This window comes from Schistocerca gregaria, chromosome 9, assembly GCF_023897955.1.
Source record: "Schistocerca gregaria isolate iqSchGreg1 chromosome 9, iqSchGreg1.2, whole genome shotgun sequence".
In the NCBI taxonomy this organism is placed as follows: domain Eukaryota; kingdom Metazoa; phylum Arthropoda; class Insecta; order Orthoptera; family Acrididae; genus Schistocerca; species Schistocerca gregaria.
Window position 1 is genome coordinate 96,490,992 of NC_064928.1, and position 10,730 is coordinate 96,501,721.

Genomic DNA, 10,730 nt, shown 5'->3' on the forward strand with positions numbered 1-10,730 from the left:
ACAGAATTACAATGTCATCGGCAAACATCAAAGTTTTTATTTCTTCTCCGTGGATTTTACTACCTACCCCGAACTTTTCCTTTGTTTCCTTTACTGCTTGCTCAATATACAGATTGAATAACATCTGGGAGAGGCTACAACCCTGTCTCACTCCCTTCCCAACCGCTGCTTCCCTTTCATGTCCCTCGACTCTTATAAGTGCCATCTGGTTTCTGTACAAATTGGAAATAGCCTTTCGCTCCCTGTATTTTACCTCTGCCACCTTCAGAATTTGAAAGAGAGTATTCCAGTCAACATTGTCAAAAGGTTTCTCTAAGTCTACAAATGCTAGAAACGTAGGTTTGCCTTTCCTGAATCTTTCTTCTAAGACACGTCGTAGGGTTAGTATTGCCTCACGTGTTGCAACATTTCTACAAAATCTAAACTGATCTTCTCCGAGGTGGCTTCTACCAGTTTTTCCGTTCGTCTGTAAAGAATTCGCGTTAGTATTTTTAAAATTACCCTCGTAAAAAATCCCGACAGCCCTGTGTAATACGGAACTGACTGCTAAATGTTATGGGAGATGCCCCCTCAGTGTCAAAGAAGGATGGGCGTTTTGTGTTGGCAATAAAGAAGTAGTAGCATCATAATGGTTCGCTCAGGAGGGTTCAGTGATTTCGAATGTGGACTAGTCACTGGATGTCACCTGAGTGGCAAATGCATCAGGCAGAGTTTAACCCTTCTAGAACTCCCGAAGTCAACTGCTGGTGATGCGTTTGTGAAGGGGAAACGCGAAGGAATAACCACAGATAAAACAAGACCACACAGACGTGATGTAGTGACGAACAGGGACGGTCGAACATTGATGCTGATAATGTTTGGTTTGTGGGGCGCTCAACCGCGCGGTTTTCAGCGCCCGTTCTAATTCCCAACCTTTGCTCAGTCGAAACTCGCCACATTCGTGAATGATGATGAAATGATGAGGACAATACAATCATCCAATCATCTCGTGACAGGTGTTAATACCTGACCCCGCCAGTAATCGAACCCGGGACCCCGTGCTCGCGGGAAGCGAGAACGCGACCGCAAGACCACCAGCTGCGGACGGTCGAACATTGCACAGGGTGGTCGTATAAACTGGCGAAAGAAATCAGTCATGAGTCCCAGCAGTATAGCTAGTACACTGACTGTGAGCGGTGAGTTACAAAAACTGGGGTACAATGTTACATAACCCACGCATTTCTGTAGTAAACGGTAAGCGACGCTTGAGGTGGTGTAAAAACAGTGGACGACTGGGAACCAGTGATTCGGAGCGACGAACCACGATTTGCCTTGTGGCAGTCTTAAGGGAGCGTCGGGGTTGGCTGAATGCCTGGCAAACGTTACTATGGGTCATTTACGACGGCGGCCGAGTTTAGGTTCGTTCTGCGTACCTGACGTCACAAAATACAGTCAGCCAATGAACAGGGAACGACGTTGCCAGACTTCGACTGCATTGCAGAGCACGGACGAGCGTCTTCAGTTTTAGAAAAGTTCAGTCATAAAGTAATTGAACAAAAGCAATGTCTTGATAGCAGACTTCCTTTTATAGAAAGTTTGGAAAAAGCATTCTTTATACCAATTGCTTTATATTCTATTAATGAATTAAACCAATCATGCAATAAGTATCCTAATTCAGACGATAACAGGGAAAGGTGTTTGTATCATTTTCACGAACCATTTTTTCGCAATAAAGAACAGCGATAATTGTTTATTTCCTATTGTACTTCGACGAAACGTGAGTAATTCATAGTCATACCAACAGAGTTTGTCGGTATTTTGCCAGAGATTTTAGAGTCCTCCAGGAAGTCTGTAGAAAAACAAGTTGCGATAGCGTTATGGTTAAGCCGGCACGTTAGCTCAGCGTGTTCGGTCAGAGGGTTACCTGTCCTCTGTAATAAAAAAACTGAGTGATGGACCAATGTAGAACCTAATCGAGTTTCATCGAACGTCCGCCCTGAACAAATGCAGTGAACAAAATTGATCAAAAAAAGAAAAAAAACAGCTGGCACGGTCACTAAGCGTGTTCGGTCAGAGGGTTAGCTGCCCTCTGTAACAAAAAAAACTGAGTTAATAGATTAACTACGAACTAAAACGAGTGTCTTGCGACGTCCGCCACGAGCATATAGAACGAATGAAAACGAACAAAAGGAGAGTAAAAAAAAATGACTGCTAAGCGAAAGGTTCCAACTTCCAAACTTGTTCGGTGCTTAATATTTTCTTTATTTAAAAACAATATCGAAGTGTCTTACCTCATGAAATTTATTCGTTTGAATGTAATTTTTTTGAAATTTCTAGTGCTTTGCCTCTTCATAATAATCATAATAAGTGTTCGGTTTTTCTAATTTTGTCCTCCAATACATTATTCACAGCAATTAAAAACAATGAAAAGGCACACATACAATATTCATGTTATCTGTTTTGTTTGTATATCTTCTCTTCCGCAGTCGTTGTTTTACTATTCATATTGAGATATATTCTTTTGCGACTGTATTAAAAGTATTATTTAGAGCACCAATTCGGCTCGTACGTTGCCGAGCTACTTGATTGTCTGTCACAGTTCTTTGTTTCGCTGCTTTGGCAACATCGTCAGATTAGATGTTTTCGTCGACTGATCTATGTTTTGGCAAATATTTGCTGTCCGTTGTGACAAACACAAATTGTTTGCGCACTGCGCTTCATTGACAATATATTTTAGTTTCTATGTTTTATTACGTCCACAATTCAGTTTTGTGTACTTCGCCAACTTTGTTTTAATCAGAACTTTTTAGAAAAACGCGAAATGGCTCTGCTATAAATAAAATTTTTATTATAGTCGCGAAAGACGGAATATTTCTCAATATTACATACGACACCTATCGGTACTTAAACGAGATATTGTTACACAGTAAATTTTATATGAAATTTAGGTATCATGTCCACATGTCATTCTCAACTATACGGAAAGTATACGCTATGGACTTTTACCTCTGCAAACTCTTCAAAGTTCGTGCAATGGTTTAGTACATCTAATGTTGCACAATAAGTGCGTTGAACATCGAAACAAAATTAATTCATTTGTGAGGGGAAGGTATCAGTCAAGAAGAAGTGTAAAAATCAAATTTTTGGGCCAAATAGTTTTTGTAAAATCGAATGATAAAGTGTGTCAAAGCAGTAGAAACACCATGTGTCTGCACAGGCGAGCAGTGTAGTGATGGCAAAATAGTGCACAGCGCGGGAAGCAGGGAGCGCATATCTGTAATAGCGAAAGGGTTAATGCGGCCGTGATGGCTTTACATCATAAACTGCGCGCTCCCCCCTAAACGTAAGTTTGCGGATTATACTATACTATGGCGCTGCTTCTTTTGGCGCGTGCGTCGTTTGCAACTGGCAACGCAGCAATCTCCCGCGTCTGGGCGGGCATGCGCGAACCGCCAAGATAAAAGAATTGAAATATAGTCATCACGTGTGGTACCTAGAATGAAGTACAGGGAAGGTGGTGTTACAGTCTGGGTTCGTTTTGCGTTTTACTGCACTTGCGAAAACATAAAATACGCAAGAATACGAACACATTTTACCGAAATATGTTCTAGCAAACGGTGAACAGCTTGGAGACGATGACTCTATGACAGAGCACCCTGACGTAAAGCGGCATCTGTGAGACAGCTGTTTATAGACAATAACATTTGTAAAACCGACTAGCCTGCCTGAAGTCTGGGGGAAAAACAAGTTTCCTCAATACAAGCACTATGGGACTTAACATCTGAGGTCATCAGTCCCTTAGACTTAGAACTGCTTAAACCTAACCTAAGGACATCACACACATCCATGCCCGGCAGGTTTCGAACTTTCGACCGTAGCAGCAGCGCGGTTCCGGACTGAAGCGCCTAGAACAAATTTATGAGCCAGGAATTAACTATAAAGCTACGTTCTCAGTTAAACAAAGCAACTGGAAAACAACGAGTTGTGAAACGAGAGTAACCAAAGACAAGTTCACAGAGTGAAAACACTCGAGGACATATGGCAAATGTATAGAAATTTCCGCGGGAATTTATTTAACTGACAATGTAGCTTTACAGCTGATGCCTGGAGCATAAAGTTTTATGGAGGAAACTTGTTTTTCTCCCAGACGTCTGATGATGCTCCTGTGAGAGTGAAATGCGCCACAAATTAAATAAACAAATAACCATTTTGCATCCGAGACTGCCTATTCATTCCTAATAGCTAAAGCATGGAAAAATAAATTACTGTACATCAAAAGAACTACGGTACAAAATGTCATTGACAACGAGCAGAAAACATTGAAGTTTAAAAGAACTGAACATACTTGTTTATGGTCAAAACTATTCCATGAAATAGGCGTACATAATATCAGATGAACGGAAATATAGGTTACATCACTACGATATAATACATCATGGACCCCTCTAAGAAGTCATAATTGTAAAACAAACGCTTAAGCAGTCGAAAGTTAAAAGAAACTTTGAACATAGTTGTTTACAGTTACAAAAAGTCCGCAAAATAGCAGTAAGCGTTAATTGACAATTATTACTTGGAGAAATGAAAACGAATACATATAAAATACCGTTCTATAGTTAGCCTTGAGCAAAATCATCATATTACATAAAGGGAGGCGCTGCACAGTAATTGTCATAAAACAAACTGGGTCTGTTAAGATAATCATGAATAAATAGTAAATACACAAGCAGACAAGAGTTTAAAATAAATAGAACAAAGTTTTATATAATGAAAATAACTTCTCATAAAAGTAAAAGAAAGTATGAAAGAGGAAACTAAGAGCAGGAAAATTACGTAATAAGTCTTCGAAAAGATCATGGAAATATTTTTCTATGAAGTCTAATTGCTCGCCGAGTATGGACGAGTGTTTATTATTATAGTGAGCATAAATTTCTATCTCTTGTAAAGTGTTGAGTAACAATCCTGTAGGTGCATTCTGAAGAACTTTTGAGTTATTCGTTGTACGAGGGTTGTCCAGAAAGTTCGGATCGGTCGCTAAATGGAAACCACTGTGAAAATCAGAAACATTTTATTTGCAAGAGTTAGCTGCACTTTCCGGATACTTCTCTATATAGTCACTGTTCCTACTTACGTATTTGACGCTGCGCTGTACCAACTTTCCAATACCATCGTCAGAGAAGGCAGCTGCCAGTGCTTTCTGCCAATTCTCTACGCTGGCCTATAGCTCTTTGTCTGTGCCAAAATGTTGTCTTCATAGCCAGCTGTTCATGTGAGCAGAGATGAAACTGAGAGGGAGACAATTACAGGCTGTGTGTGGGTAATCAAACATTTCCAACTGAAAACGATACAGGAGCATCTTCATTGCCCCTGCAGAATGCGGCTGAGAATTGTCTTGAAGAAGAAACCGCACGACAGCTGTGTAATGTTGGTTGCATAGCTTCAGGCGAAATTTCTCACCAGGTCCTCGTACTTGGCGGGAGACACTATTGTTCTAGGTAAAGGTATCTTTATGTGCTCCCTGTGTGCTCAGAACTAAAAAGAACAACAAAACGCGATCGACGGCCTTACTAGAGACACTGCCCAACACACCTGTGCAACACTTCATGGGATTTTCACTGTGGTTTCCATTTCGTGACCGATCAGAACTTACTCTCTGGAAAACCCTTGTAGATCCTTCTGCGTGATTGTGACGCTTCAGGTATAGGCCAAATACTGATTTCTTACGAGATGTACCTGAAGTGTGTTCCTCATAAGGAGTAGTGTAGTTCTAACATATCAGACCAATGTACTATTTGTCTCAGTGTTTACGTAATGTTTTAATAACGCCGAAATTTAGAAAGATATTACTGCACTTTCCAGTTGTATGTTTCAGCCTATTCTGCAAACGATTGTTAGTGGTAAAGGCTATTATCAAACCGGTATTCTCGAAGAATTTATTTTTTATCAGAAATTAAGCCTGTTTATATTATTTTGGTAAATTTGCTGTTGCGAGTTGCAGAATATTGCAATTTACGAAGCAAGTGATCAACTTCCTTGCAATTAAGACAGCTTTGACAGTTGGCTTCAAAATGTTTAGTCCTTTTCGGATTGTATCTGATGCCAGAGATAATTTAAATATTCTGTGAATCACAGATTTGAAAAAAAGGCTTTTTTCCTATTTCGAAGGATGACATGAATCTGCGTTAATAATTAATTATACATGTGGCGTTCGGCTTCCTATAAATGGCAAAACTATAATAAATGAAAAGCACTAGTTTGCTTTCAGTTGAAGCAGAAACGTAAAAAAATAACAGATGTGACAGACGTTATTTACCTTACATTTCTGCTTCATTCTAGATGTGTAATTTCTTTTCCAATGTCGTTCACGAACATTGTCGCTTCTTTGGCGACAGTAGTCAGAAACGATAGCCTCCTAAGCGGAAAACCAGTTAAGGGGGGTAGGACGTCAAACGGGACAACTTGGAGCAGGAGAGACACCACACGATATTTTAATTTCCACTGTCTGTACTTTTACAAGTAAATTCATAAAACGTTGTCAGAACGACCAGAAGGGATTCAGGATTTAGACTTATAGTGGTGGAAGTTCAAAAATATAAGAAAATAATTTATTCTTTTACATTTGTATTTCACCTTTTTTCACTTACCATTGGCTGCATTTGTTGCTATAGGTACACTTTTTTTTATACGTAAGGGAGATTTTTCGATTAATTATCCACAGCATACAAACCATACTTACAGGTGTATGAAACTCTAGACTCTTCCAAATCTATTAAAAACTGTGGTAAAAATTGAGATAATTAAATGTAAAACTTGAGTTTTTTCTAAACATGAAGTTTAGAATATAACAGCACATTCATTTTTTCATAAATTAAATAATATCTAGAGTTTCATATACCTGTAAGTATGGTTTGTATGCTGTGCAAAATTCATCGAAGAATCTCTCTTACTTATGAAGAAACGTGTACCTATAGCAACAAACGCAGCCAACAGAAGTGAAAAAATGATGAACTTTCACATGTAAAAAAAAATGGTTATGTTTTAGAACGTCCACTGCTATGACTGTGAAACCTGAATCCTTCCTGGTCATGCTGATAAAGTTTTATGAATTTACTAGTAACAGTATAGACAGTGGAAATTAAAATGACCTGTGTTGACTCTCCTGCTCCAAGACGACCCGTTTGACGTCCTACCCCCCTTAACACAATAAACGTAATACTGTAGAATGAAAGAAAACTAGCGGTTTTCATTTATTATAAAGCTGTTCTACCAAGAATCGACGAAAGATTCAGTTAACAAGGTAGAATTATGTTTATCACTGCAATACAAAGTGGCTATATCTAAAACTTTCTCAAAAGTTACACGGTATTATCTTGATGTCTCCACTAGGTGACTGATGCTTGTCCAATGTGCTAATGTTCCAATGTGAAAGAAAAAAAACGAACAACCAAAATTTAATTGCTTGCAAAAGTTTGCCTCCTATTCCATAATCTCGTAGAACAGACAATAACTTCCTCCTAGGAACCCGATCGTATGCCTTTCCTAGATCTATAAAGCATAGATACAATTCCCGGTTATGAGCGGAACAGGGAGTTGTATCTATATAGATCTAGAAAAGGCATATGACCGGGTTCCTAGGATGAAGTTATTGTCTGTTCTACGAGATTATGGAATAGGAGGCAAACTTTTGCAAGCAATTAAAGGTCTCTACATGGATAGTCAGGCAGCAGTTAGAGTTGACGGTAAATTGAGTTCGTGGTTCAGAGTAGTTTTAGGGGTAAGTCAAGGCTGCAACCTGTCCCCACTGTTGTTCATATTATTTATGGATCATATGTTGAAAACAATAGACTGGCTGGGTGAGATTAAGATATGTGAACTCAAAATAAGCAGTCTGGCATATGCGGATGACTTAGTTGTGATGGCAGATTCGATTGAAAGTTTGCAGATTAATATTTCAGAGCTAGATCAGAAATGTAAGGACTATGGTATGAAGATTAGCATCTCAAAAACGAGAGTAATGTCAGAGGGAAAGAACTGGAAGCGAGGTGTAGCAAAGCTAATGCAATGAGCGCTCAGCTACGATCTACTCTCTTCTGCAAGAAGAAAGTCAGTACCAAGACTAAGTTACCTGTGCACCGTTCAATCTTTCGACCAACTTTGTTGTGGGGGAGCGAAAGCTGGGTGGATTTAGGTTACCTTATCAACAAGGTTGAGGTTACGGATATGAAAGTAGCTAGGATGATTGCAGGTACTAGTAGATGGGAACAATGGCAGGAGGGTGTCCACAATGAGGAAATCAAAGAAAAACTGGGAATGAACTCTATAGATGTAGCAGTCAGGGCGAACAGGCTTAGATGGTGGGGTCATGTTACACGCATGGGAGAAGCAAGGTTACCCAAGAGACTCGTGGGTTCAGCAGTAGAGGGTAGGAGGAGTCGGGGCAGACCACGGAGAAGGTACCTGGATTCAGTTAAGAATGATTTTGAAGTAATAGGTTTAACATCAGAAGAGGCACCAATGTTAGCACTGAATAGGGGATCATGGAGGAATTTTATAATGGGGGCTATGCTCCAGACTGAACGCTGAAAGGCATAATCAGGCTTAAATGATGATGATGATGATGATGATAATGAACCAAAATAGCCTAATGCTGTACCTGTGACTCTTCCGTCAGCGTCCGCTAAGCAACTGCTACAAGACGCCTTCCTGTGTGTTTATATGAGCCCCGCAGCCGTACAAAGTCCACGACCGCGACTTGACTCGCCGTGTTATCAGTCAAGTGCACCTCATACGAGCCGCCCACTCCGCTACTTGTAGCGCTAACACCTGAGGTACTTGAAAACGCGCTGTTTCACTGGGCTGGCGGTCCAGGTGCTACACCTCTAGTTTCTCCTTTGCAAAGGAATTTTTGGTTCAGAGCTATACAGGGTGAAAAGTATTTAAACCGACAAACTCTGGGAGGTTGTAGGGGGCATCAAAACAAATATTTTTCCCTAAAGTCATTTTTTCCTATGAGGAGTATTTAAACCGCCAGAGAAAGATGTCTCTGGCGTCAAATTAATGAAACCAACACACACTTTTCCATATTTTATGACCAAGAGACAACACATTAACACAACCCAATTTCAATTACAGCAGATTTACAAAAATGCGTCCATTCACACGTAAACAAAGGTTACACCGTCGCATCATGTTCTGTCTGACACCGGCAAAAACCCAAGGAGTATCCTGAGTTGTTCCTGCTGCTGCTGCTATCCGGGCAACCAGATACTCTTCTGATGCAACAGGGGTTGCGTAAACAAGGTCGCGCATCTCTCCCCAAGAAAAAAGTCCAGAAGGGACGTATCTGGGGATCGAGCAGGCCATGGTACAGAACCACCTCTGCCAATCCGCGTTTCTCGGAACCGTCGGTACAGGAATCGAGTCACACGACGACTGAAATGTGCCGGCGCCCCGTCATGTTGGAACCACATGCAATGTCTTGTAGGGAGCGGAACGTCTTCCAGCAATTTTGACAATGCTCTGGCGAGAAAATTGTAATAGTGCCTGCCATTTAATGGCCTAGATAGTAGATACGGCCCAATTAAACAGTCCCCAACAACACCAATCCACACATTAACGAAAACCTGCACTTGATGATCGCTGGTAACTGTGGTAAGTGGGCTATACTCACTCCAAACATGCGAATTGTGCATGTTGAAGACTCCATCACGCCCGAACATTGCCTCATCGGTAAACAACACAGAAGATGGAAATGTAGGACGCATTTGACACTGTTCCAGGTACCACTGCGAAAACTGTGCTCTGGGTGGATAATGAACTGGTTCCAGGTTGTGGACACGATGTAAGTGAAATGGACCTAGCGATTGTTCTCGAAGGACTGTTCTTACATACGTCTGATTCGTCCACATGTCACGTGCAGTTGCACGAGTGCAGATTGAAGGATCCCGCTTCACATGCTGCAAGACAGCTTCCTCAAATTTCAGCGTTCTTTTCGTGCGACGGCGTCCCTGTCCAGATAAGACGTTGGTACACAGCAGCAAAGGTCGTATGATGCGGGACACGGCAATTAGGATATTGTTGTTGATAAACCCGCTGTGCAGCTCGTCCGTTGTGGTGCGCTACGTAGTACGCACCAACCATATCAGTGTACTCACTCCAGGCGTATCGCTCCATTAATAAACAGAGACAATGCACTACTACACTGGTGGACAGCAGTTGCCTACAACTGAAGAGCGTAATACGCCATCTAATAATTGAAGAGCGTAATACGGTCTCCACCGGTTTAAATAACACTCGTAGAAAAAGTAACATTAGAGAAAAATATTTGTTTTGATGTCCCCTACAACCTCCCAGGGTTTGTTGGTTTACATATTATTCACCCTGTATTTGCGACTATTTAGAAATGACATGATGTTTAACCCGTCTCTTTATTTCACGCTAGCTAATTACAAACTCTTGAAATGTAACGAGGCGGCTCCATTCCTTAAAAAAACATTTTTTTAAATTGTTGCTGGTAGAAACTGAAGAGCCATAGAAGTTGGTACACCTGCCCAATACAATGTAGGCACGCAGAAGTGCCGCAACACGACGTAGCATGGACTCGAGCAATGTCTGGAGTAGTACAAGAGGGAACTGACACCATGAATCCTGCAGGGCTATCGATAAATCCGTAAGAGTAGGACGGGGTGAAGATCTCTTCTGAACAGCGCGTTCCACGGCATCCGAGTTATGTTCATGTCTGGGGAGTCTGGCAG

At 41.0% G+C, this 10,730-nt stretch overlaps 1 protein-coding gene across 1 annotated transcript in view; it reads right to left on the reverse strand.

Moving 5' to 3' along the window:
* Window positions 1-8,689, reverse strand: part of LOC126291805 (15-hydroxyprostaglandin dehydrogenase [NAD(+)]-like) — an 86,345-nt gene extending 77,656 nt beyond the window's left edge. Inside the window, exon 1 of the mRNA XM_049985502.1 lies at window positions 8,630-8,689. The gene's annotated coding sequence lies outside the window, so the exon portion shown is untranslated. The remainder of the gene's footprint in view (window positions 1-8,629) is intronic.
* Between the last annotated feature and the right edge of the window lie 2,041 nt (window positions 8,690-10,730).